This window comes from Falco biarmicus, chromosome 2, assembly GCF_023638135.1.
Source record: "Falco biarmicus isolate bFalBia1 chromosome 2, bFalBia1.pri, whole genome shotgun sequence".
In the NCBI taxonomy this organism is placed as follows: domain Eukaryota; kingdom Metazoa; phylum Chordata; class Aves; order Falconiformes; family Falconidae; genus Falco; species Falco biarmicus.
The window spans coordinates 57,688,759-57,712,344 of record NC_079289.1 but is presented as its reverse complement, the minus strand read 5'-3'; the positions used below and the strand labels follow the sequence as shown (position 1 = coordinate 57,712,344).

Genomic DNA, 23,586 nt, shown 5'->3' with positions numbered 1-23,586 from the left:
TTAATCTGTACTCACATTTCTCAAGTATTCTGTCCTTGCCCTCTATGCTTTTGTGGCCTGACATATTAGCACATGCAATCAGCCACATTCATTGACAAAGATCTTTACCCAAGTCCAGTTCCTAGTGGTGCATTTTGTACTGTTGCAAAGCAAATCACGTTTATCAAATTCAGATTATGGGAAGCCTTCTGGAACAATGTGGTAAAGGCTGCAGAGCCAATTTCGGATCTGGCTGCTGAAAATCTAGGCAAGAATTATGAAGGTATTGAGGCAGCTAAAGCCTTTTGAGATTCCTGTTTTTCTACTAATTTCAATTGGGAATTATGTGCCAAATTAGGAGCTGAGCGTTCATGTACATTGAGTTTGCATTGTGCTTCTTAGGTCTTAATTTCAGTCCTTGAAATTTGTAAATGGTATGATGGGTATTTTTTGACTCATAGAAAGAGTATTTGTCGTAACCATTTCCCCCCACCAGTACTGCAGCAACTGCTCTGCCTGGTGGTATTCTGCCTGGTATTCAAATCTCTAGCAGGGACTATAGAGCAGTCCATAAAAAACACTGTTTAGAAATGGAGTTTCTCAATAACGCCTTCAGTTTGTGGAATTTTATGCCCTGGGATACGAGGAGGGTTATCTGCCGTAACTTCTCATCCTGCTTTATCAAGCAAGTTTTTGCAGTTAGTGATCTAACTGCAACCATGACTGTTCCCCTTAAAGGCTTAAGTCCTTTTAGATTTCAAAATATTTTGGTCTCAGGTATGAAACAGTGAAATGACCTTGACAAATAAATGATTAATTATGTAAGAATAAGCTTTTTATTTGTTTAAAATCTGGAGGTTTTAAGCTTCATTCCCTCCTCCAGTATTGAAAAAAGGGGTAGATGGCAGAGCCCAGTTTCCCTACCCTGCGTCACGATGCTTCTCTCATGACTATTCCTTACACTAACCCATCTGAGGAAAAAATCTCAGTCCTGGTATCAATCAAGCTCTGAGAATTATTCCTATATATAAAAAAAATAATCCTGAGCTGGTGAAAAGGCATCCTCTAATACACAGGATTTTCAAATAGTGGAGAAAGTGGGACTGGGGCAAAGTGATTCTGGAGTGATAGTGTCCCTACCTACCCCATGAGACCTAACCTGCGCTGAAACAGATCCACAGGAGCCACCAGCTAAAATGATGTATAGGTTGTCCTAAATTGTAGCATCAGGCTGGTACCTTGTCAGATGCTACAGAAACAGCTCCAAGTCACCTTTGTCCGGTCAGGTAGTTGCAGTGGTGGCAGCTCTGCGGGACTGTTGTAGCTGTTGAGGTAGATGGGACCATGGGCATCCTCCCTGAGATGTCACTGGTGGAAAGGTGGCCTGAGGAAAGCCTCCAGCGGTCCTGCAGCTGGGCCATGCTTTGACTGAGCATTCCACATTTGGAGCGCTTATCTGGGCTCAACCCCCACTAGCAAACGCTGGTGTACATGGCCAATTCCTGCTTCTTGCACCGAGGTCAGAGCAAGTGGTGCCTGGCGGGAGACCGGTGAAAAGATCACGAAAGAAGCAGCTATCAGCTGATGACTTGTGCTGGGAGGCAGCAGGCGAGTAACCTTGCTCCATTTTATGGTAGTGCTTCACCTGCGAGTGCCCGCTGTGAGTGAAATTGCCTGGGCTGGTGCTGTCCTTTATCAATTTCGCTCTCAGCAGGCTCTGCAGGTGAAGCGTTTCATTGCAGGAGTCAGACTCCGCTCTCTCCTTGACAGCCTGAAATAGGAGGTGGGGAAAGGAAAGAAGGTAATAAATGCCCAGAGAAAAGCAAAAGCAGAACAGAGGGTGGTGAGAAGCAGGATGTGACTTAAACGGTAATGGTAATTCATACTCAGCCCTCTAATTCTGGGGGAATTTGACACTGAAAAGAGCTTTACGTAGCTCTTTCAAGCTTTACAGTTAGACGTAAAAGAACTTCACAATTAGAAGTGAAAAATTATGGTGAATAGTATTATGTTTAAGATGCTATGTAAGATGATGTGGCTAAAATTAAAAGATAATTTTCTTGATCTTCAGCCTAATGGAATTATAGCGGCTGTTTCTGGGAGAAAGCCAGGCAAAAATTCTTTTTTTCTGTTTTTCTAAAGTCTGCATTTCAGATTTTTGTGGGCTTTGGGTTTTGTTTATTTATTGCCCCTTCTTAAGACAACCTGCATGTGACTTTCAGCGTTGCTGGGCGCCTGATGCCACTTCCCTTGACTTCAGAGAGTTATTCAGCATTCAAGATGAGAACCATGCAAAATCAGTAACTGCCTCGAAACATCTGACTGCCTGTTACTGAAGAAAGAAGCTCGGTGATTCAGGGACAGGGATATCAATGCAGCTTTAAATTTCACAGACCCATCTCTTTCCAGCCAGGTACATCCTAGGGCTTCTGGGGAGTGGATGACAGCACAGACCCAAAGCATTTGAGCTGATTCCTGGCTCTGAGGGGCATTGCTTGCATGGAGACTAGGAGGTTGCTTGTGGAGCCGCAAGCATCTCGCTTCAGCCGCAGCAAGCTGATGTCTTGAACCAGGGACCTGCAGGGGACATGGGCAAGTGATGCCTATACCTCCTGTAGGCCCACTGCAACAGAAACTCTGTCCTAGTTATGTGTTTGGGAGGCAACTGCACTGTGTAGCCCATCCCTGAAGTTTTGGGGATAAATAGTGGCTTTTTGTTTCAGTGATGTGAGGTGTGTATAACTGTACCTGGAGGCTTGTGGTTTGCTGCTGGTTAATGTGGGAAAACTGGTTGGGAGGCTGCTGCTGGAGGAAGGCAATCTGGGTGAAAAAGATCGCAAATCATCAGAGCTCTCAAGTTTCAGGAGAGTAGGGAGTGAAAGCAATGGACTAATGAACTTAAACCGGAAGACTTCAACCCGCTCAAAGAATTGGTAAATGCAGTCTTGTGGAAAGGAATTTTAATGGGAAAGGGAACCCTGGAGAGCTCTCAGCTCCTAAAAGAGGCACTGAAGATGCGATGAAAAACCACCCTAATGCAGGAGGCTCGCAGCAAGAATAGGGAGAGGCCAGTGTGGCCGCCAAGGAAGATGACCTGACAGTCAAAGTGATGGTGTAAAAGGTGTCTTGCAGGCAAGCAGTACAAGGAAACCTTCTAACACTGTCCCATATGACACTCTCATGGGCCAACTAGGGGCATGTGCTCTTCATTAAACTACTGTAAAGTGGGGTAAAAAGGAGGTAAGGCATCAGGCAAGCATGTGAAAGACAGGAGAGGAAGAAAGCTGTGGAGAGGGAAGAAGGCACAAAATGGGGTAACTTTTTTTCCTCTGAGAACAACAAAAAAAAGTCCAAAATAAAACCCCAACACAATATTACACATCTAGTGTTGTAGTTTCACACAGATGCCTATGTCTTTATAGCATTGGTGTGTGACTGTGAATGGAATCTGATTTGCCAAATCAGTAAATACAAACCTGCCCTATGCTGACGGAAACATTAAGATCCTTTGCATGAAGCTTTTTGTTTTCTCAAATGAGGGAGAAAAGCAAGCAAACCCACTGCAGCTCCTCCCATAATAATGTTCCCTTTTATGTTCTAGAGGGTGGGGTCTCTAAGTAGGCAAATTTGAATGATTAAAAAAAATCAAGAGGCGCATTTTTCTGATGAGCAGACTACAAGAGGTAGTTTTGCCAGCTCCCACCCACAAACTGGTTTACTAATATTATTTGCCCTCCTTTGCAATTAAACTTCTTTCTTAGGTGCCCCCATTGCCCTTTGCAGAGTGACCTGTTAGCAGTGTTCAGGTAATTCGGGGGAAGGAGACCACCAGGAGCTGGGGGTCCTCCTATTCATTTTCATGTAAGATCTCTGCTGAGATCTTTTTTAAAGCATTACTTCACATGCTTTAACAATTTTTGTCAATATATCCAAATCAGTAACAGGATGGAGGTTAGGCTAAATCTTAATTAAATTAACAGTCAATGGGATTAGGATGTCAAAAGTTGATATAAAACATCAGCTAGGAGAATTATTATGTCTGTTATTCTGTGTTATAAATTTGTTGTAAACTAGAGGAATGCTGGAAATTTCACATTGCATTCTGATTTGTCTTCCGTATCTCACCACATGTAATAAGATTATGCAGATTACAGATAAACAGAATTGCCTCTTTAATTTACGGTTGGTGGGAGGAAGGGTGATCAGATGTGAAAAAATCCGTGCATGCTAATTTACATAGAAAAGAGACAGAAATGCTTGGGGAGATCTGGTAAAAAGATGATGGCTCTTTTGGTGATTTCTTTCTGGAAATTACAGTACATTCCCTGGGAGGATCACTTGCCATGCTCTACATGATCACTGCACAGACAGGCAAAAGCAGAAAACAGGCTGTAGTGACAAGAATCTCACCTGGTGTGTGAGTTGCTAACAAGGCAAATCTCAGGATACTTGTAATGAAAATCATCTATAAACACTCCTACATGGTGGGTAGGTCTGCAGAGGTTTACTTTGCGCTGCTCAGAAAGAGGTGTTTGTTTTCTGTTCTCAGGTTTGGTTGAGCAGGAACACAGGACAGTGCTGCTGAGAAAATGGCAAGGTAACACAATCCAAAATCTGCCAGGGCCAAGAGTTTTGCAAGTCATCCATTTTTTGGTTTGGGGTTGTTGGTTCTTTTTTTTTTTTTTTTTCAGATTAGGTGATCTCCTAAATAGTACGACTTTGTAATGCGCAGAAAACTTGTAGTCCTAAATGAAATTAATATAATATTTAAATGCAGAAAGGGTGATTACGGTTCTGATATTACACGGTGCTGCGGCTGTATTCACAGATACTCAAACTGCGTGCACTGCCAGTACATTGCATGTGGATCTTTGAACACACGGTTTCAGCATACATGAGTTTCTATACTGTTCCTCCTTCATATAGATCAGTGAGTGCAGAGTGGTAGTCTGGAGGGCTGGCAATGCATATAGTGCGTTCTATGCATTCGTATGGACTGTAAAGCCTCTTAGTGCTGCTGTATTTGTGTTTGGAGCACTGTGTGTCCTCCAGGAGTTTTGTAAGCCAAAAAAGAAGAGTGCAATCTGTGATGGCTTGGCCTGTCAAAAAACAGTGAATCCGGAAGCAATTACCATCAACAGCAGAGTCTGCTAGTGCCTTGGCACCTCTGGTGCAGTGGGAAAGGCTTTGTAAAGACATAATTATATTTGTGTGATCTGGCTGAATGGAAAATGCATGCAACCTATGCATTCATTGCTCTGAGTTGGGTGACATGTTTGGAATGTAGCAAGTTACGTGTCTGCCCATGTGTGTAGTGTTCCATTGATTGTTTGCAACTGCTCTGAAATTTCATCCGTGCTAGTGATGTAGGCCAGTCCCTACACTGATATTTTTTATGGAAAGATATGAGATCACAGAGTTACAGAAATGTTGGTTGGATGGGACCCTGGAGATCACCCCACTCAAAGCAGGACTACCACCAGTGTTATACCGTTAGGTCAGCTGTGCCTCTATCCAGCCAAGTTATAGAAAGCCTCCAAGGAAGGAGCCACCATCACCTCTCTGGAGCACTTAGTAGAGAAGGTTTTCCCAATGGCCAGTCTGAACCTCCCCATCTGCTGTGTGTGGCTGTTGCCCCTTGTTACGTCCTCTGGCACCACCAGGAAGAGTTTGAATGTGTCATCTTTGTACCTGCTCTTGAGACAGTCACAGGTTGCTGTTCCACCATACTTTGGGCTCCTCTTCACCAAGTGAAACAAGCCCAGCTCCCTCCACTTCTCTCACACTGCATCTGCACTCCAGACCCTGGGCCATGGTGACGGCCCTTAGCTAGACCTCTCCAGTTTTTCCACATCCTCCCTTGAAGCAGGGGCTCCAAAAAGAGGATGCTGTACTCTACCTGCAGACCTACCAGTGCCATGCAGGTGTCTGTTTCATCTGCTGGCCACCCTCCTCCCAACACTGCTGAACATGCTGTTATTTGCAATGAGATCATACTGTAGTTTCGTATTCCTCTTGTCACCCACCATAGCCTGCAGGTCCTTCTCAGCAGAGCTGTTATTTCCCAGCTTGGGCTTATTCTGTCCCAGCTGCAGAACTTTTCACATATCCTTGTTGAACTTCATGGGATTTCTGCTGTGTTTCCAAGGTCTGTTTACCGATGCTTTACCATTCGGCTTGTCAGGCACTCCCTTAGTTTAGCAGCATCCACAGATTTGTTTGAGGATGATGCATTTATGGATTTGCATTCTGCCTCCTCATTCAGGTCTTTGATGAGAACAAGGAATGATAGTGGCACCAGTATCAGCCCCTGGGGCACTCTGCTTGTTACTAGCTACCAAAGGAGCAACAAGATGTTGATCACTGCCTTTTGAGCCCCACAGTCCAAGCAATTTTCAAATCACCAGACAGTAAAACAGACATCAGACCATCCTACAGCTTTGGCCCAGACTTCCTCAGCTCCCAAGCACAGGTGTCATGCAACGGTCTGCCACTCATTCAAGGCTCCTTACCACTTCAGCTTGCCTTCTGCTACGTGGGACTAGATGCAGAACAAAGCTGATGTTGCTGCTGTGGTAAGAGTACATGGTTCTTGGGCTTGCTCTTCTTGTGACTTTTCAGATTTTTCACAGTATACTGGTGACACAGTGACATAGATCCAGGAACTACCAACTCTGTCAGGTGTTCACAGCTCCTAGTAGTCTATCAGGCCCTGTCTCTGTGACACAGTGTGCTTTGATTTTGCAGGGACGCTGGAAATCTCTTTTCTTCTTGACTTTCTTGATTTTCCACACCCACCTTTGTTTTTCTTAAGCCTCACATAGCCATCTTCATTCCTTTCTCTTCTATCCAGATGTTTTTTTCATAATGGTGCCCACCTCTGCTGGCAAGCCAGCCCTGGCACTCTCTCTGCCACTAGCCTGGAGCGTTAGTGCTGGAAGCCCCAGGCAAGAGCAGCTCCTGTGGGTGGGGAGGTGCCTGTGGGAGGGCATGGCCATGGCCCACTGCCCTCTCTCCTGCTCCTTGCTCCCTCTCCAAGCCAAATAACGAAACATTTGTTCCTGACAAGCAGATGGGGATGAATTGGCAAGAAGCCCGGACTCCTTATAACTTAATCTCTCTCTTCTCAGCTGTAAGTAAAGAGAGTTTTGTCTCAAAAGAACGTGATTCCTTTGGCTTTGCCACCAAATATTTGCTCACTGACATCTTTTTTTCTAATACTGTTATCCCAAGAGAAGAAATGGAGAGTCAGATTTCCAGCTACTGAGGAAAATTATCTGTGGGCAAGGGAGGATGGATGAGAGGCCATTCACAAAAAGGCAGATTACTTCTGATGAGGATATCATGCCATTTACAAGCTTTTATCTCTCTATAAAGTGCTGTGCTGCCTCAAGTATTGTAATAGAATAGGCATAGGGAAGTGTCATCTTCCATTTACTCCAAGGAAATTGCACTGAGACAGATGAGCTGAGGAATTCCTGTAGAGAGATTAGAGAGTCTCGTGGTGGGCTACTCCTCCAAGAAGCTTTGAATTTCGGAGGCTAGAGCTAGAAATTTTACTCCATTGGAAAGCCTGTTTTGTTAGGAATGAACAAAAAATGAAATCAATAATAAGCTGACCAGTGGCATCACATTTCAACATGCGAGAGGTCACAGCCATGTTCCATAGAATATGGCAAAACCCCATTAAACATCCATAACCTTTTTCTTTGTCAGAAAATGTGCAAGTGTGCATTTAATTTTCCTCCATTGACCATGCTTTTCAATTCTTATGGAACTGGGAAAAGGGATGGACACATGTAAATCCTGCAGAAGCTACAGCTGGAATGTAGCCTAAAATCCACCCAGGGACAGGAGGTGTCTTCCCTCTTCTCCACTAGCCCACTGTTTTGAATAAATTGCTGAGTGATGGGGTATGTGTTGGCTAGCAGAGTAGTTGGCAGGTGTGGAAATACTAGTACCTGGCATGAAGCTGAGGCCGAAGTTGGGAACACAGACATATCAGATATGTCCTGATATTCATTAAATCCTCCCCTGCTGGGACTGGGGAGCTCCTGATGGACCCATCCTGGGTAATGAGCGAGAACAGCTCCTGCAAAAGGAGCTGGGCTTTGAACTCATGAGTTTTGCCCATGTCTGCCGCACCAAGAGCCTGATTTATCCAAGCATCCAGACAGGAGCGATAGCTGGTCAGAAGCTGGTGCGGGGATGGAAGGGAAAACTGGACAGGGCACAGTGGGCTGGCAGGAGCTGGCTGTGTTCCTGGGGCTGCATGCTTTTCCTGCCTGCCTGCGTGGCAGCAGCCTGTAACGTCAATTAGCTGTCCGCCCCAGGGCTGAGGGTTCAGGGCACTTGACATGGCACTAGCGAAGTGAAGGACCTGGTGCAGAAAACCAGTGCTGCAGGTAGGCAGGCAGCAAAGACCCAACCGCAGAGGGCACCCACCATCTCTTGCTAGTGCTAGTCGGAGCTATATTTAGACTATTCGGTTAATGAGTAAAAGATACATGAGAAAATAGCTGTTACTTCTGTGTGCATAGTGGCGGCACTTGGTGGCACTTCAGAGGCCAAGAAGCCGTGCCTAAGGCTGCCCCGAAAGCACTCATGGAGCATGCCCTAAGCACTGCGCTGGCTCCCGCTCCCGCGCTGCTCTGGTGGGCTCGGCAGCCCCAGCAGAAAGTCGGGGCCGTGCCGGCCATCGAGCTGTCCTCCTGCTCCTGCCGCAGCGGTGCCTGCTCTGAGCGAGGCAGCCGGGCGCGTCTGCCCCGTGCCACTGATGGAGCGGCTGCCAACCCGCGCTGGGCCTCGGGCCGGGCCACCAAGGACGGCTGCTGAGCTCTCCCCTGCTGCCTGTTGATAAGCTTTGGTGCTTTGCAATTCCCCTTTCCAATTACTGGCCCCGCTCCCCGTGCTGGCTGGGCCTGGCGTGTGCTGCTGGCTCGGCGGCGATGCCGGGGCTGTGGGGCTCAGGGGGGGAGGAGATGGGAGAAGCGGTGGGGCAGAGCAGGGATGTGCATCGGTCACTGGGAGGGCGTCGTCTCGCAGCTGCCTTTTGCAGAAGTCCGTGGAGGCTGAGGATGGAGTTGTCTGGATGAGCCGCACAGAAGTGGCCCTCGTGCGAGTTATGTGTAGGAAAAATCTTTTCCAGTGTTAGGACAGGGACTCGGTGAGTACCCAGGTGAAGGATGTTGTGGCACGTCTGTCACTGGAGGCCAGATGAGAGAAATATCTTTCTGAAATGGCTTGGGTATAACTGACTGGTTTGGGGGCAGGGAGGTGGGGAGGGTGGGCCGGTGGGCCCTGCTACCCTTTTTTCTTTGGCTGCATTGCTGTATTGCTAGAAGAAACCTGGGGGGGATCGTCCATATAGATTTAAAAGTACAGCATTTAAATACCAATGCCACTATTCTAGGTATTGTGGGCTTAATGCTTTCCCTTATGATAGGCGCATTTCCATTTCTATAACATCCACATAAAGTTATTTGAAGCTCCAGAACTGGCCTCCTGTGACTCTGAGCCAACAAGCAGCCATCCCGCAGGCGTCAGCTGGCTGCCGGCTCACCCTGTGGCAGCACCGGCACAAGGCAGGGTGCCCAAGCTGGTGGAAATCCCAGCTGTCATAAGGCTGGTGCCCTTTTCTCACCTCCTCCTGATGCAGGCAGTGCACTGCCAAGTGCCAGGCATCCCTGTGGCATGTTTTGTGCCCGAGACTGCTTTTCAAGCAGGACAAATTATGGCAGAGCTTGTGCAGCCAGAGTTGCTCGTGAAGGATGGATGAGCAACCTGAAACTACAGAGGGCAAAAGTGGGAAGCTGGCATCTTCATTTCCCCTCTTCCCTAAATTCCATCTTCCTGGAAGCTGGGCTCCTAACCCAGGCTGGCACCGAGGTTTTATTGGTGTGAGACTGGAATCCAGCTCAGACTGCTGCTGCAGGGGCTGTGCTCCACAATTAGCTCAGAAAAGAGGTCTCCAGAGGGACAAAGGGTTTCTCACCATGAGAAAGAGCTCTCTATTAAAGTGTCAGCTCAAAAGCAATTCTTATCTGAGTTGAGAACAAAGAAGCTGCTGGCTGCATTATAATTTTTAGTATTTTAATTTCTGAAAATACTTTTTAAAATATAAAAACATCAGAATGAATATGCGCAAATCGTGAAGATCCAGTCTTGGCCTTGAAAGGAAAGAGGTAACAAGCATGGCTCGGCAGCTATCCTAAAACCCCTGTGGCAAGCAATAATCTTGAAAAAGCCAGTGCAAGCTATGTTTTCAATTTATAAATTAAATGTATTTAAAATTTATGAACTTTGACTGCATGAATAACTACTTCATTAGACTTTAAGGCTGCATGTTTCCTTGGCTTTTTTCATGGTAAAGTAAAACACATTTCTAATAAACATGGAAAGAGATTCCAAGCTAGAGTCACTACTTTTATGTAAAGGACCCTCCAGACTCATTAAAAAAGTTTACCACCTAAATAAAGCAAGCACATTGTAATTCTTGAACTCATAAAGTTGGTAATATATACAGAATATTAGCCTATTCTTACATGTACACCTCGGTATCGATGAACGACATACAGTGAGGGGTTTACTATAAGGAAATTAGCATATAAAACTATGTTTTGGTAAGCCTTAGGCCGAAACATGAACTCAAGGAACAAGAGGGCGTAAGCTCAGCGCTGCTCTGATTTACTGAATAAGAATGGCTAATTATATGCAGATCCTGAGGAGAGGGCTCTCTGGTGCTTTGACACCAAAGCTTTAGCTGTAACTGAAATTGCCCCATTTCTCCTAGTTTATATCAACTATTTAGACCCCTTTGACAGCCAGCTGTGTGGACGTGGGGGAAGGCATGGTGGTGCCTACACCATGCATTGGGCCACAAAACAAGGCTGTGGCTGAAAGAGTTGGCACCATGCACTTCTCCTTCCCAGCACTGGTGCATCCACAGCTGGAGTACAGCATCCTATTTTGGGACCCCTGCTTCAAGGGGGATGTGGAAAAACTGGAGAGGTCGTGGTTCAGGGCTGCCACCATGGTGCAGGGCTACAGTGCAGGTATGGCGTGAGAGAAGTGGAGGGAGCTGGGCTTGTTTCACCTGGTGAAGAGGAGCCCAAAATGTGGTGGAACGGCAACCTGTGTCTGTCTCAAGAGCAGGTACAAAGATGACACATCCAAACTCTTCCTGGTGGTGCCAGAGGACATGACAAGGGACAACGACCAACATGGCAGATGGGGAGATTCAGACTGGCCATTAGGAAAAACTCCACCAAGCGCTCCGGAGAGGTGATGGTGGCTCTTTCCCTGGCTAGATAAAGTCTGACTTAATGGTATAATGTTGGTGGCAGCCCTGTTGCAATGGGAGATTGGACTGGGCGACCTCCAGCAGTCCCATGCAACCAACATTTCTGTGATTCTGTGGTCCTTTTCCTCAGAGCAAGGGAGAAGCATGTCCCAAATCATCAGTCAGTTCACCCAGTCAGAGAGAGAGAGGGCAGCTCTGCCAGATCCTGGCTCCTGAGGGCTGGTCCCAGCCTAGCTCTTACTCATAAGTGTGTGTTAGCCTAGGCTGGGGTTCAGAAACAAACCTGCAACAAAACCTGTCAGCCATAGATAGCTGGCGTCTTAAAGCCACCAGTGTCTGAGTTCCACATGGTTGTGTCTTGCAGTAGTCACAGCTCAATGTACTTCTGTGTTGTGAGGCAGCCTACTAGCAGTAACCCCCCCAATCTCATTGTGGGCTAAGCCATAGGAGACTCCAAATGAGGCTGAAAGCTGCTCCTTCAGTTTCAAACCTTTAAATTGTCCACACAAATCCACACAAATTTTTCTCTCTGACTCTAGGAGTAGCCAATACAACTTGTCTTCTGAAGACAAAACCTAGTTTTGCAACAGCTTCAACTAAGTTGGAGCCAAATGATGGAGCTCTTTGATACAGTAAATCTTCTGTTTAGTGGGGAGAAGTTATCTATACACTGTACTCAATCACCAAACCCATCTTTGAGAAACAACTTGAAACTTCCATGAGTTTACCACCTTTGCCTTCCTTTTCCAGCCGCTTCTTCCCTTCTCTGCTCCATCTAACACTGCTTCCTTCTGGCACCAGCTGGACTCCCAGACCTTCTCGTTGTCTACCTCATGGCTGACAATCCTTAGGGCTAAAAAAGCTCAGGGGCTGCCCTTTGCAGAGCTTACACCACTTGACCTTCAAGGGAGTCACGTCTCTGTCCATTTACCATGCGTAGGAGTAAGGGAGGACCCAACTCAACCGTAAGACCGCTCCAATGCAGCAAAGTACAACAGTCTCAAAGGATGATGGCAGAACCAAATCCTCATTGGCTTGACCACAAGGTGTTTTCACTAGTATGAAACAAAAATAGGACTGTCAAGGGCATGACTGTTTACATGCCACTGCATGGCAGTGCGCAGGTGAAGCTAAGGTCCATCTCCCCAGCCTCGTGCAGCAGAAGGTCCCTTCTGGGCAAACCTGAGGGACCTGCAAAAGTCTTTGGTATTCAAAACTCATCTTCCAGTAAGATGTCACCTTATTTTCAAGTCCAGTACTGACAAATCCTTCGTCAACTTTTACTCTGCCTTAGCAGACACTCTGGTCTTCACGTGAAGCATTGTATATATAATTTGTATTTGGTTCTTCTCCTACATTGGAATTAGTCACATGAAAATTACTGGATTAGCTTTTGTCTGTGAAAACTCTGCTCTGAAGAAACCCTTTCCCAGCTGTACTCGAAAAACTGTCCCCAGCCTTTCCATAGTCTCAAAGCTGACACAGCCAGTGCTGTCTCTACGTTGCAGCTCCTTTCCTCCTTGGCCACAGAGGTGCTCAAAGTAACACCGGAAATCTCACTTCACAGTTCTTGCGTGACAGCAAGAAACAGAAACCACGCAAAAAAGCGTTTTTTCCTGAGCCAGCTCTTGCACGTTTGCAAAAGGGACGGGGTTGCTGAGCAAACAGACTTGCCCCATCTCTGATTTCTTTGATAGTAAGACCATATGGGCCACCGAGCTGGTCCTCACTCTCTGGAGCTTTTCTTTGTGGATATTGCATGTTCCTTTGAAAAAAAAACCCAACAAAAAAAACCCCAAAGCCCAATGAGTTTACTAAGTGAAACAAGCAGGTAAGGTAGTGCTGCATATGGTGCTAGTAAAATTGTAATAGTGAAAGTTGGCAAGAGCCAAGCAGCCTTTGTATTAATTCTCTGGAGCTTCAGGTAGAGCTTAATGTAATTACTTGCTGTACTTTGTAGCATTTTAAGAGAAAAGTGTGTGTTTTAAAAAGTTATATTTCCAAATGAAACAGTCAGGTCTGGAGCAGACAGAGTGCCTGATTCTGGTCCCTCTGAAGTCAACAGCAAAACTCCCGTTGACTTAAATCAGAGCAGGATTATGTCTCAAATCTAAGAAATAACAGCAAACAGAGCTGTGCTCTTTTTAAATTCACTGTCCAGGCTACCAGATTGTAACTTTTCCCTGCTATTTTCTCCACTTGAAACTCCAGACGGTTTGTCTCTCCTCAGCTCCACTGGCTGGGTCTGAATATTAACGTTGAAACTTTTTTCTCACATAAAGATACCTGTTTTGCATCTCAGTGTATGTGGGTGAATCCAGAGATCCTGAATCTCACCCACATGAACACAATGATTTCATTCATACTTCTATATTTCAAAATACACACAGTCTGTCAAAATGTCATATATCTAATTTTCCTGGGTAGATTCAAAAGCCCTGAATACTGAGGACATTCACATTTCTGCAAATAGAAGAATTTAAAGTGTTGGGAGGATTTCTGGGAGGAGCTTTTAGTGTGTTTGTTTGTTTGTTTGGGGAGGTTGTTGCTGGGGGTTTTTTTGTCAATTAAGGCATTAACCAAGATTAACTTCCTTGTTGAAGGCAAGGCTGTGATCCTTAAAACCTGCCTCTGATTAATTGAATTCTGTCAATCAACATTGTTTGCTTACTCTTATCAAAAGCTGGAATAGATCTTACTAGCAGCCCTTTCCCAACACGCCATTGATAATATTAGCAAAGCCTGACCCCTTGATCATGAAATTAGAAAAGAATATGGGCACATTGCTTTTATTTCTTGGATTTGGTATGTAATCTATAAAAACTGCGCTTGTGGGAACCATTTTTTTCCTTGGATGTCCAAATCATCTTGCTGTACATTTTTTCTCTAACTAGCTTGTCATTTCAAAGTTTCTTGAAAGTACCTGCTTCCTCGTGGGTACGTGTAGGTCTTCCAGATTTTCACTGAATGCCTGAATAACAAAAATGAGGATCTAGGCCATCTTCCCACCTCTACCTTGCTTGGATCTCACCACACCGGCTGTCAACAGAGCAGTCAGAAGTGACACAAAGCTGAAATGCATTGAGATCCTTGCTCTGCCTGAACATTGGCTTAAGAACTAGTCCCCAGACCTCCCTCTGTATCAAACGGTACGCGAAGGAGCCCTGCTATGGCCATCTGGCGCTGGATGGAGCCTTGTATCAGTTTGCAGTTCACCTTCTCCTATGGTTCCTATGAGCAATGGCTTTTCCAGCACCTTGGCTCGCCCTGTTATTTCTGTTCAAGTGTTTATGGTCTCTAATCAGCACCTAACTTCCCTGTACTGGAGTTTGTCCCATACCTACGGTGGGGTTTTCATTTGAGCTCCTCCTGGCCTGCTTTCAATCACTGGGATCACGTGCCTGCAGAGGGAGATGAAAAGCAGGTTTTATTAAATGGGCATAAACCACAAAAAAAGCTGCACTGGCTTTTGATAATTTCAGTCTGATGAACTGCAGTGTTTATTATCAAGGTTTTCTTATTGATTCTCCTTTGAGATTTCCCTACGAGGGGAGGAAAACGTGGTCCCGCTCTCAAGGTGGCACCCACTTCAGCTGAGGCTGGTGGGACCCTCACCCCCCTTGGCTTTATGGTCCCTGTTTACTGAGAGGATCTCCTCCATGCCTTGGGAAAGGCATTGACACTCACTCTGGTTGTGAGGTCTGGGACTGTCACCATCTGGCCCTAATGCCAGATGACACATTTAAATGCTGTAACACCCATGGGTGTTCTCCAGAAATCAGGGTCCCGCTGCCCTCAGGGTCGTGAGCTTCCTCCTGCTGGCACCTTTCCTACCTCCCCCTCCCCACCCCTGCACCTGGCCTTGTATAATGGAGACAAGAAATTAAACTGGAGCACATGCACAGGTGCCTTTTTGTTTACCAGGGAGCAATATTCACTCCCCTGTGACCAAGGAGATGCCGGGCAGCTGGATGGCTGCAGAGGTCCTTGGGGCTGCCTGTACAAACAGTCTGTTATGATGTGCCTGCAAAGCTTGTGAACAAGCAGATAGTGCTTTGGGGACACAAAAATGCCTGCTGGCCCCTGGGTTCCAGACTGGGAGAATGGGGGGACATAAGGGTCCAGAAATACTCTGTACAGTGGCATCCTCCTGGCTGAGCCTCCCTGCTGCAGGGTCCTGGACCTCCTCCTCCATCTCCTCCTGCAAGACCTGGCAGATGAGTGGCTGGAAACCCAGAGCTCGGTGACTACCTGGTCCTGCAGGTGCATTTCCCTAGTGAAAGTGAGACTCATCTGTAAAATAAAACAGCTGGGGCCTTGAGGCGTGATAAAAGAAGCGGCACTGTTTCATGAGCTGCAAAAGGGAAGGATTTGCCCGTCTCAAAACTGCCCACCAGCATTATGGTACCTGTGTGCAGTGGTAGCATTGAGGAAAAACAGTGCTGCCAAACATTTGCAGCATGAAAAAGATGCATTTTTCTATGGGAAATTTAATGGGGAGAGCTCCCAAGGGCAACCCCCGCACAGCTCCGCAGGAGCTCGGCTTTCGTGAGGAAAGGTGGTTTAGGTGCCAGCCTCAGCCACGCCACACTGACCGGGTTTTACTCCCTGGTGCCATACACCCATTGCCTTCCACCAGCCAAAAATCCCCCATCTTCCTCACCGTGTGTCATTTCCCACCCTGATGCAGGGCTTTAGGTCCAGGTCCTCCCCAGAAAGGAGCGCTACGAAAGCGGTGGCTCAGCAGAGGCTGCCAACGCGGAAAGCGAGAGTGGGTTTTGCTTGGTGGTGGTGGTGATGGCCACTGGCATTTCCGCCGGCTAAATACGGGGTAGCCGCTAAAAACAAATCCTGCTCTCAGTTTCACCACTGAAATCGAGGGTGTTTTGTCTGGTTTCTAACGGGAGCATCGGCTCTGAATAATTTCACTCCAACAGTAAGCGAAGATGCACAATAGTCCAAAATTTGAGATCATGAGATCTAGCCCAAGCCTTTTTCTCAGTTTTGCTTTGAGGTAAGCTGATGATTCAAAGTGAAACCTGGCTCAACCCATGATAGTTACTTACTGTTAAATTTTACCTTACCAGGAAACATTTGAGGCGTGTAAATGAGAGCCCTCCATCCCCAAAGAGGCTGAGGCCTGAACTTCAGGCAGGAGTGAAAGCATCCAACGAAGGAGCTGAGGGAAGCTCTGGAGAAAGATAAACTGCCTGACTGTAGGTATTTCCATCAGGCAAGCTTAACACCTCTTACCTAAACGTCTGTAATTCATACACAATAAGAAGCAAAGGTTTTAAAGCAAGGATTTCCGTGCTGTGGCTCCCGTAAAGCCCGAGTGTGGCTGAGACCTCCCTTCTGCCGCCATCCCTGCCGTCGGGCAGAGGTGGGGAGACGTGAAGATGTGTTTGATGGAGGTGCAAGCATGGGAGACGCTTGGCACTGAAGCTTTTGGAAAAAAATCAGCTTCCAGGAGCTGTGGCAGGGAAGATTTTGCATAGGTTGATGTGGAAAGTGTCCTTCAAAAGCTAAAAAATAAAAATAAAAATGGCATTTTCCATCTGAACGCTTTTAAATTCTCTAAGTAGAATTAGATTTTATTACAATGTTTAATTATTATACTAATGACTGGTAATAGTGTATCGAGCTAATGTGACTCAAGAAGCCCTCGCTTTCCAAGCACAAACCTTTGATTTTTCTCCCTCCCTCGTTGATATTAATAAGCCGTTTGAACTCCGTCCGCTCCAGCGAACCTTTCCCGGGGCGCTGGCAAAGGCCGGACACGGGTGCTTGCTCCTTACAATTCCTGCCGGTGCAATCCCACGCCGGCGGGGCTCGCCCTGCGCCGCCGGGCCCGGGCCGCTGCCTCGTTGAGCCGGTGCCCTCTAGTGGCAGCGGGGAGCGGCTGTCCCCGCCGCCCCAGCCCCCCAGCCGCCGTCCCCCGGGGCAGGGCACCGCCAGCCCGAGGAGGGTGGGCGCCGGCTCCCCGCTTCCTCCATCCAGGTGCGCAGGAACAAGTTACCTGCAATTTGTGGTAGGTGTTTTGTGCATGTATCTCCCCTACCACAAGATCTAATCCTTCTAGTAAGTAGCAGTTAATGCATCGCTGTTAGTGCATAAGCCCCAACCGACATCTCTCGCGTGTATGGGAAGGCAAGCCTGCTTCCAAGGCGGGGGGGGGGGCAGCAGATTTCACCTTTAGGTATCCTAGAAGTAGGATATCTTTATCCTTAATTTATTTTTAATCTTAGGATTAAAATCTATTTTTGCTCTCTCTTCCCTTTCTGAATTTCTTGCTGTAAATCAACATTTCTTTGGCATCCCTGACTATGGAAAGGATGTGGGTTGGGACCCAGTGCCCCTGTCCTCCTCCATGCCCCATCCCTGCTCTGGATGGGCTCAGAAAGTGAAGGAAATCATCTCCTTCTCCTGCACTTCCACATTGCTGGCCCTCTCACACAAGCTCAGACCCCAAGCAAAACCAATTCCCTTGGCCAACATGGGCTGAGGTACTCAGCCTCATCAGCTCACCTCCTGTCTGGGCACCCTGGGGTGGGGACCAGCCCCAGTGTGCACTAGCCCCCTGTGCCCCGCCCCCACCAGCATCCTCCTAGGGCAAGGAGGTCTCCCACCACCCAGGCCAGCTCCCCACCACCTTGCCAGCCGCTGGCGGTCCCAGGGCAAACCACTGCTGTGTGGAGAGGTGCCTGGGCCAGGCTTCACCACGCTTGATCTGCACCGAGCAGGGCCACACTAACTTGTCTCAGTCCCACAGGTGATGAGGGATGGCTTTTCTTCCTTCTTACCAAAACTGCTTTTCTTCCTTTAAATGTTTTTTTTCCACTAACTACCTGTCCCTCCTTGCCTATGCAGGGCAAGGTGTATTATGAGCCCCATACAAGGCTTTGCAATTGGAGTGCAGCAGCAGATCATCCAGAGATGAGAAAAACCACTTCCTCCCGCCACCACCTCTATGAATCTGCACCAGGACCTGCTGACAGCTCTGCGCCACCCTCCTCAGCTCAAGTCGAGAGAAGTACCTGCCATCAGAAACTCCAGAGTTGCTCAACACTTCTTCCCTGCTGCACAGTGCACATGCAGAAGTGACCGCAAGGTGACTTTCCCCCATAGACACTGGAGCATCTTATAATAGGATCAGCATCACTATGGCTTTGGTGAGTCCACGGTGCCTTCCTGCTCCTCCTGAAAGCCCCAGAGGTATTAACATGCCACCCCCGCTGTGCCAGGGCTTGTCCCTGGCATCACCCTGCTCAGGGTTGGTTGTCAAGGCCCTGCGGACGCCCTGCACCCTCGGGAGGGCAGTGAAAGGTCAACACTGCCTGCAGAGTGTGGGGTTGCACCTTGGCACGTTCCCTTCCTCTGGCAGGGCTGTCTTACCCTGCTGTGGCATTGTCCCATGCCACCCAGCTCCCTGCTGGCAGGCAGCACATCGCACCCAGCAGCACGGAGGCATGTGAGCAAACATTTCCTTGGAGGAAATGATCTTCAAGCAAACTTTTAGATTGGCCTAAGGACATGGTTTGCCACCTCTTGAGCTGGGTGGCTCGGGGTAGGGGGGATATCCATTTAACCCCTCCTGTGGACCTGGTCTCCACTTGTCCTGTGGAGAGAGTGATCACTGTGCTCAGGGATCTTTCTCTCCACAAAAGCCCACACCCCATGCATTAACTTGGATCTAATTAGTATCTGCTCAGTGGGCCTTATTCAAGGGCCTGAGTGCGGTACCTTTTACCTCAGACTGGATTCTGTGGAAAAACTGGGTCATCCAAGTGGTAAGTGCCTTTTCCTTGTTGAGTTTAGCACAATTTGCAAGATCTCCTTATTTCAAAGAGCCCTGTTGACGGTGCACCAGTCCTTGGACCCCACCAGCTCTGGGGAGTCCACCCACAGATATGCTCTACCTCGAAGAGCAGGGTGAAGATCTTCATGCCTCAAGAAGGAAACGTGCTCCTGAGCATAAAACCACCTTCATCACTGTCCTCACCCCAGCCTGCACCCAGTTACAAACATTAATCCCATTGTCAACACGCATCGCACCAGAAAAAGTGTTCATAGCTTTTAACTCACAGATCAACCATGGAAAACAAATATCGGGAAAAACTGCCCACAAAATAAAAACCACACAAGCAGTGAAATTAAGAATGATTTAGGTGCAGGAGCCTGACCCAGCAGACCCAGCAGCATGAAGCCAGCAGGGAAACACGCATCCGTGTTGGCGGGTCCACCTTCAGGTCTGGCTGCCAAGGGTTTGCCAGGTCACCTGTGTGTACAGAGCCTGGAACTGAAACACAGCTCTGACCAGCAACACGTGGAGAGGCTGGGTGGTGGGAAGCGGTGGGGGGGCTGCTGCTGTGAGCCCTGGACGCCTTTGGGTGGGCGGCAGGACCGGCCACCTGTCAGCATCCCACTGGCAGCCATGGCCGGGGTGGACATGGCTGAGACTGTTAGGAGAAAGATCTGAAGGCAGAAACTGCTTTTTCGCAGCGAGAGGCATTCGGTCTGCCAGCTGTAGCCAGGCTGTTAATCTGTGAACTAAGTGTGGGTGGGGAGACGGTGTGTATCCTTATCTGCACCTTCTGGGGAGTATCAAAGTCTGGCTATTGAAATGACACTGTCTTCATTTCTAGTAAATACTAATTTTAACCTTCTTAGGGGCTGGCATTTAAATCAGATTAGGATGATGAGTCTATTGTCCCAGACTACTTGAATGCATTTTAAAAAAACCACAACCAAAACTAATCAGGCCATGGCAAACAGGTCATCTCATGTGAAATTGTGTGTTTAGTAATCAGTGGTCAAGGCCAACTGAAGTCATCAGATTACTGCAGTGCTGGAGAGATGGGAAATCACTGGCCTCCCTCAAATTTCCCTCAGCTCTTGAAGAAAAATACCCTGTGTTTCTTGTTCTTTTAGAAATATTCTTCGTTATTCCCATTTTCTATCAGCTGAGCTTTGACTCATTCTGGCACCGACCATTTGCAACCAGAGTGGTCACATCCCCTCCTAAGCAGGGACATTCAGATGGTTATAGGGAGCTGGTGATTAAAAGACACATTTAGCAGGAGAGCTAAATTCCTGCTTGCTTGAGGGTGATCAGTGGTAGATGGTGCGATACCCACGTGTGCTGTATGTGATGGTACTAAAGAACCAGCAGTATGCTGTACTAACTGTGTGAGGATGGAGACCTGTTCCTGCATTTGAAAATCATTTCACAGTAATCAGGATTTTAGATAACTTTGAGGTCAGACTTTGGTGTGAAGAACAAAACGCTTCTCTGACTGCACGTTTCCAGATTACACATTTTAACAGCTCTGAACTGCATGGGTTGCTGCAGACAATTAATGCTGGCGAAGAGCCAAACAAAAAAAAAAAAATCAGAAACTCGCTTCCACAACAGCTAAGCCACATGGTATTTTGTCACAAGCAAAATACTTGCTGAATAACAAATTTGTGATTTTAACAGCCTCTAAAAGTTTCCAGCGCGGCTCACAGGCAAGGTCCTGCTTTAAGACTTCTGGCTCTGTGATGCTAAACCATACAGCTGCAACTTGTAAAGACAGTAATCTAGACCACCTCATTCCCTGCCTCTGATCCCTATCTGTGAGATGCAAATCATTGCTCTGTGTCTCATTGCAGAGGTAAAATCTGTGCACAGAGGCACAGATGCTCGGGTGGTGAGCAGTAGGTAGGTTCAGCAGCAGATGGAGGGGAATTATCCCTGCCTCCGCGAGTCACTGCGTTGGAAGTGCTCACACTTCCCGCTTGCGCAAAGCCTTCCCAGGAACAAGGGGGCTTGGAGCAAGCCATGGGCAGCGCTCTCACTTGGGGTGTTAAAAGCTGATTTTTCCTCCCCTGTCCCTGCTGAAGTCAGGCAGGGGCATCTGCTCGCCTGGTTAAGGTGTGGCTCATGGCTTCTTGAGGTGGCTGAACGCGTAGCTAAGCAGGCTCTATTTCTGTGTGTATGGAGGGGTTTTGCTGTTTCTTGGAAGGGTCTCCCCTTACACTAACATCTGATTCTGCTTTTTCCAAAAAAAAGCTTAATTTTGAGGTCAATTTCCTCTATTTACCATGTACATAGAAAACTCCCCCGAAGATGCAAAAGCTTGTACTATTTTTTTTTCTTTTTAGTTTTTATGGAGTGCTCAGAAGTCTCTCCACTTGCAATTATGCTGTCAGACCAAACTCTTCATGATCACAAATCATTTAAAGCATTAGGCATCAAATGTAGCTACATTAGAGTCCAGAGACTCAAGTGTTTTCAATAAGCATTAGCAGCTAAAATGTTGCAGTCTTCCATGAGTATGTTAAAAGTGAGTGAAACCCCAGGAAGCAAAATTTCCTCTATGAAGAAATAATTTGGTAACTATATTCCCGGGCAAGTAAGGGAAGAGACCAACCGCAACTGAGACTCAGGAGACAAGAGTGGAGAAGCAAAGGCATGTAGTAAATGCATTAAAAGAATATTCAGCCAACAAATCCTGAAAACTATGGACATTTAAGGTGGTAAGGTTTAAGATGCATCTGTGGTCTTACAAGTAAGCCCTAAAAGGTAAAATCTGGTGACTGCAAAGTAAATCCTTCAAGACAATCCAAATATTTAAAGCATCACCAAAATTCAATCTGGTTAAACATTTGGGGTTTAAACCCATCTGGTTTAAGCAGCACATCTTCTTATGTAGACACACGGAGCTGCAACACAGCAAAGAGAGATGGAGCAGAAGTTGCAGAGGGTTCGGTGAAGCACATCACCTGCCGCAAGTGGACTTCAGGGGAAAAGCTCTACAGGGAAGGCAGCTGCGGAAGAATGCAGGGCTGGGCCCTGTGCAGGACCTGCACGGGAGTTTGGTACCATTTTGTTGGGGGAGGACACCAAGAACCTCACCAGAATTGCACCATGGGGCTGAATGTCTCCCTTCCCTGTTCCCAATGACTTCTAACCTTTTCAAGGGTGTTATTATCTAACAGCCAATTTTTCTTACATCTTTGAACAAGGTCTTACTCAGATGAACATGGACCTTCATGAGGAAACCACAAAGTAAAAAAGGCAATTCACCCTGAGGTGTTGCTCCCTACTTACTGTTCAGCCCTAGAAGTGCCTGGTATCTATTCCCGGTTTCCCAACTCGCGGCAAAATCCTGTGGTACATGGAGGTATGAGTAGATGCATGTAGACATGCACATGCATTTGTGTCCTGGGCTCTCAATTCTGTTTTTAATTGGAAAATTCCATTACATTTGCAATACACGTGGATCCCATGGGATGCCCTGCTGCGTCGCCGGGGAAGCCCTTGGGTGCCACAGGCAGGGGCTGATCCCGGGCTGGCTGTGGGGTGGGAGCAGGCGCCGTGTGGGAGCAGTGCAGGAGGCTGGACTGGCAGCACTGGCTGTGGTTACATATCCCCGGTGGTTTCTATTGTGCAACGTCTTTTGGGTCTGTATGGCTTTGGCCAGACAGGTTCGGTTTGGGTTTGGGTCTGGTTTTGCTGAAAGATGGCCTCGGGGTGAGTGCTGCCAGAAAATTCCCCCTAAAAATGGCTTAATGATTTCTGAAAATAAAATTCAAGACAGAAATTCCCTTTCATGTGTGAAAAAATAATGCTGTGGTTTTGTAGAGAGGTGCTAGCCTCCCAAGGGAGCCAGCTATTAAAGAGGGATTACAGAGGGATGTGCTTACAAGGATGTGGCCATTGGTTTTTTGCTTGCTGCACAAACTTTTGGCATCCTCTGGCCAAGCTGCACGTCCCCCCAAAATATAAGCTCAGTAGAAATGTTAGTGTTTGCTCTCAAATCTCTGAGGGTCTCATCCATATGCTGCTGCACAAAACTTGCAAGCAGGACTGGTGGGGTCCATGGGAGGCCCTGGCACTGGCCAGACCGGCGGAGGGAGTATAGATGCTGGCAGCTCCAGGAGGGCAGCCTGCAATCGGTCGAACATGTATCCCAGCAGGAGCCGATGTACGCCCACATCTCTGCTTTCCCTTGCTGTCTAGGGAGCAGCTGTAAAGCAACCAGCCCATGGTGCTGCTCGTCTCCCCAGAGAGATGGCACATGTCACAGCAAGGCACAAAGGTCTGCAGCGTAGCCATGCCAGTGGCTGGCACTGGTGAGCATCGTGGCTCTGAGGTGCCACATCTTCCCTCTCCTGCCTGCTCTCCTAGGCAGCACAAAGAGAGAAGAAAGGAGTAACAAAAGCAATACCAAAATGGCACGTTGCACTTGCATTCCTAGTGCTATAAATTAGGAGATGGCAGCATTAGGACCGTCTGAAGTCAGCGAGGTGCTGTGGAC

At 47.4% G+C, this 23,586-nt stretch overlaps 1 long non-coding RNA gene across 1 annotated transcript; it reads left to right on the top strand.

Moving 5' to 3' along the window:
• Positions 1 to 1,153: 1,153 nt before the first annotated feature.
• Positions 1,154 to 23,124, top strand: LOC130145221 (uncharacterized). The gene is made up of 4 exons (XR_008820412.1): positions 1,154 to 2,392; positions 16,369 to 16,497; positions 18,152 to 18,453; positions 21,979 to 23,124. It is a non-coding gene; the product is annotated as an uncharacterized LOC130145221 (long non-coding RNA).
• Positions 23,125 to 23,586: the final 462 nt, after the last annotated feature.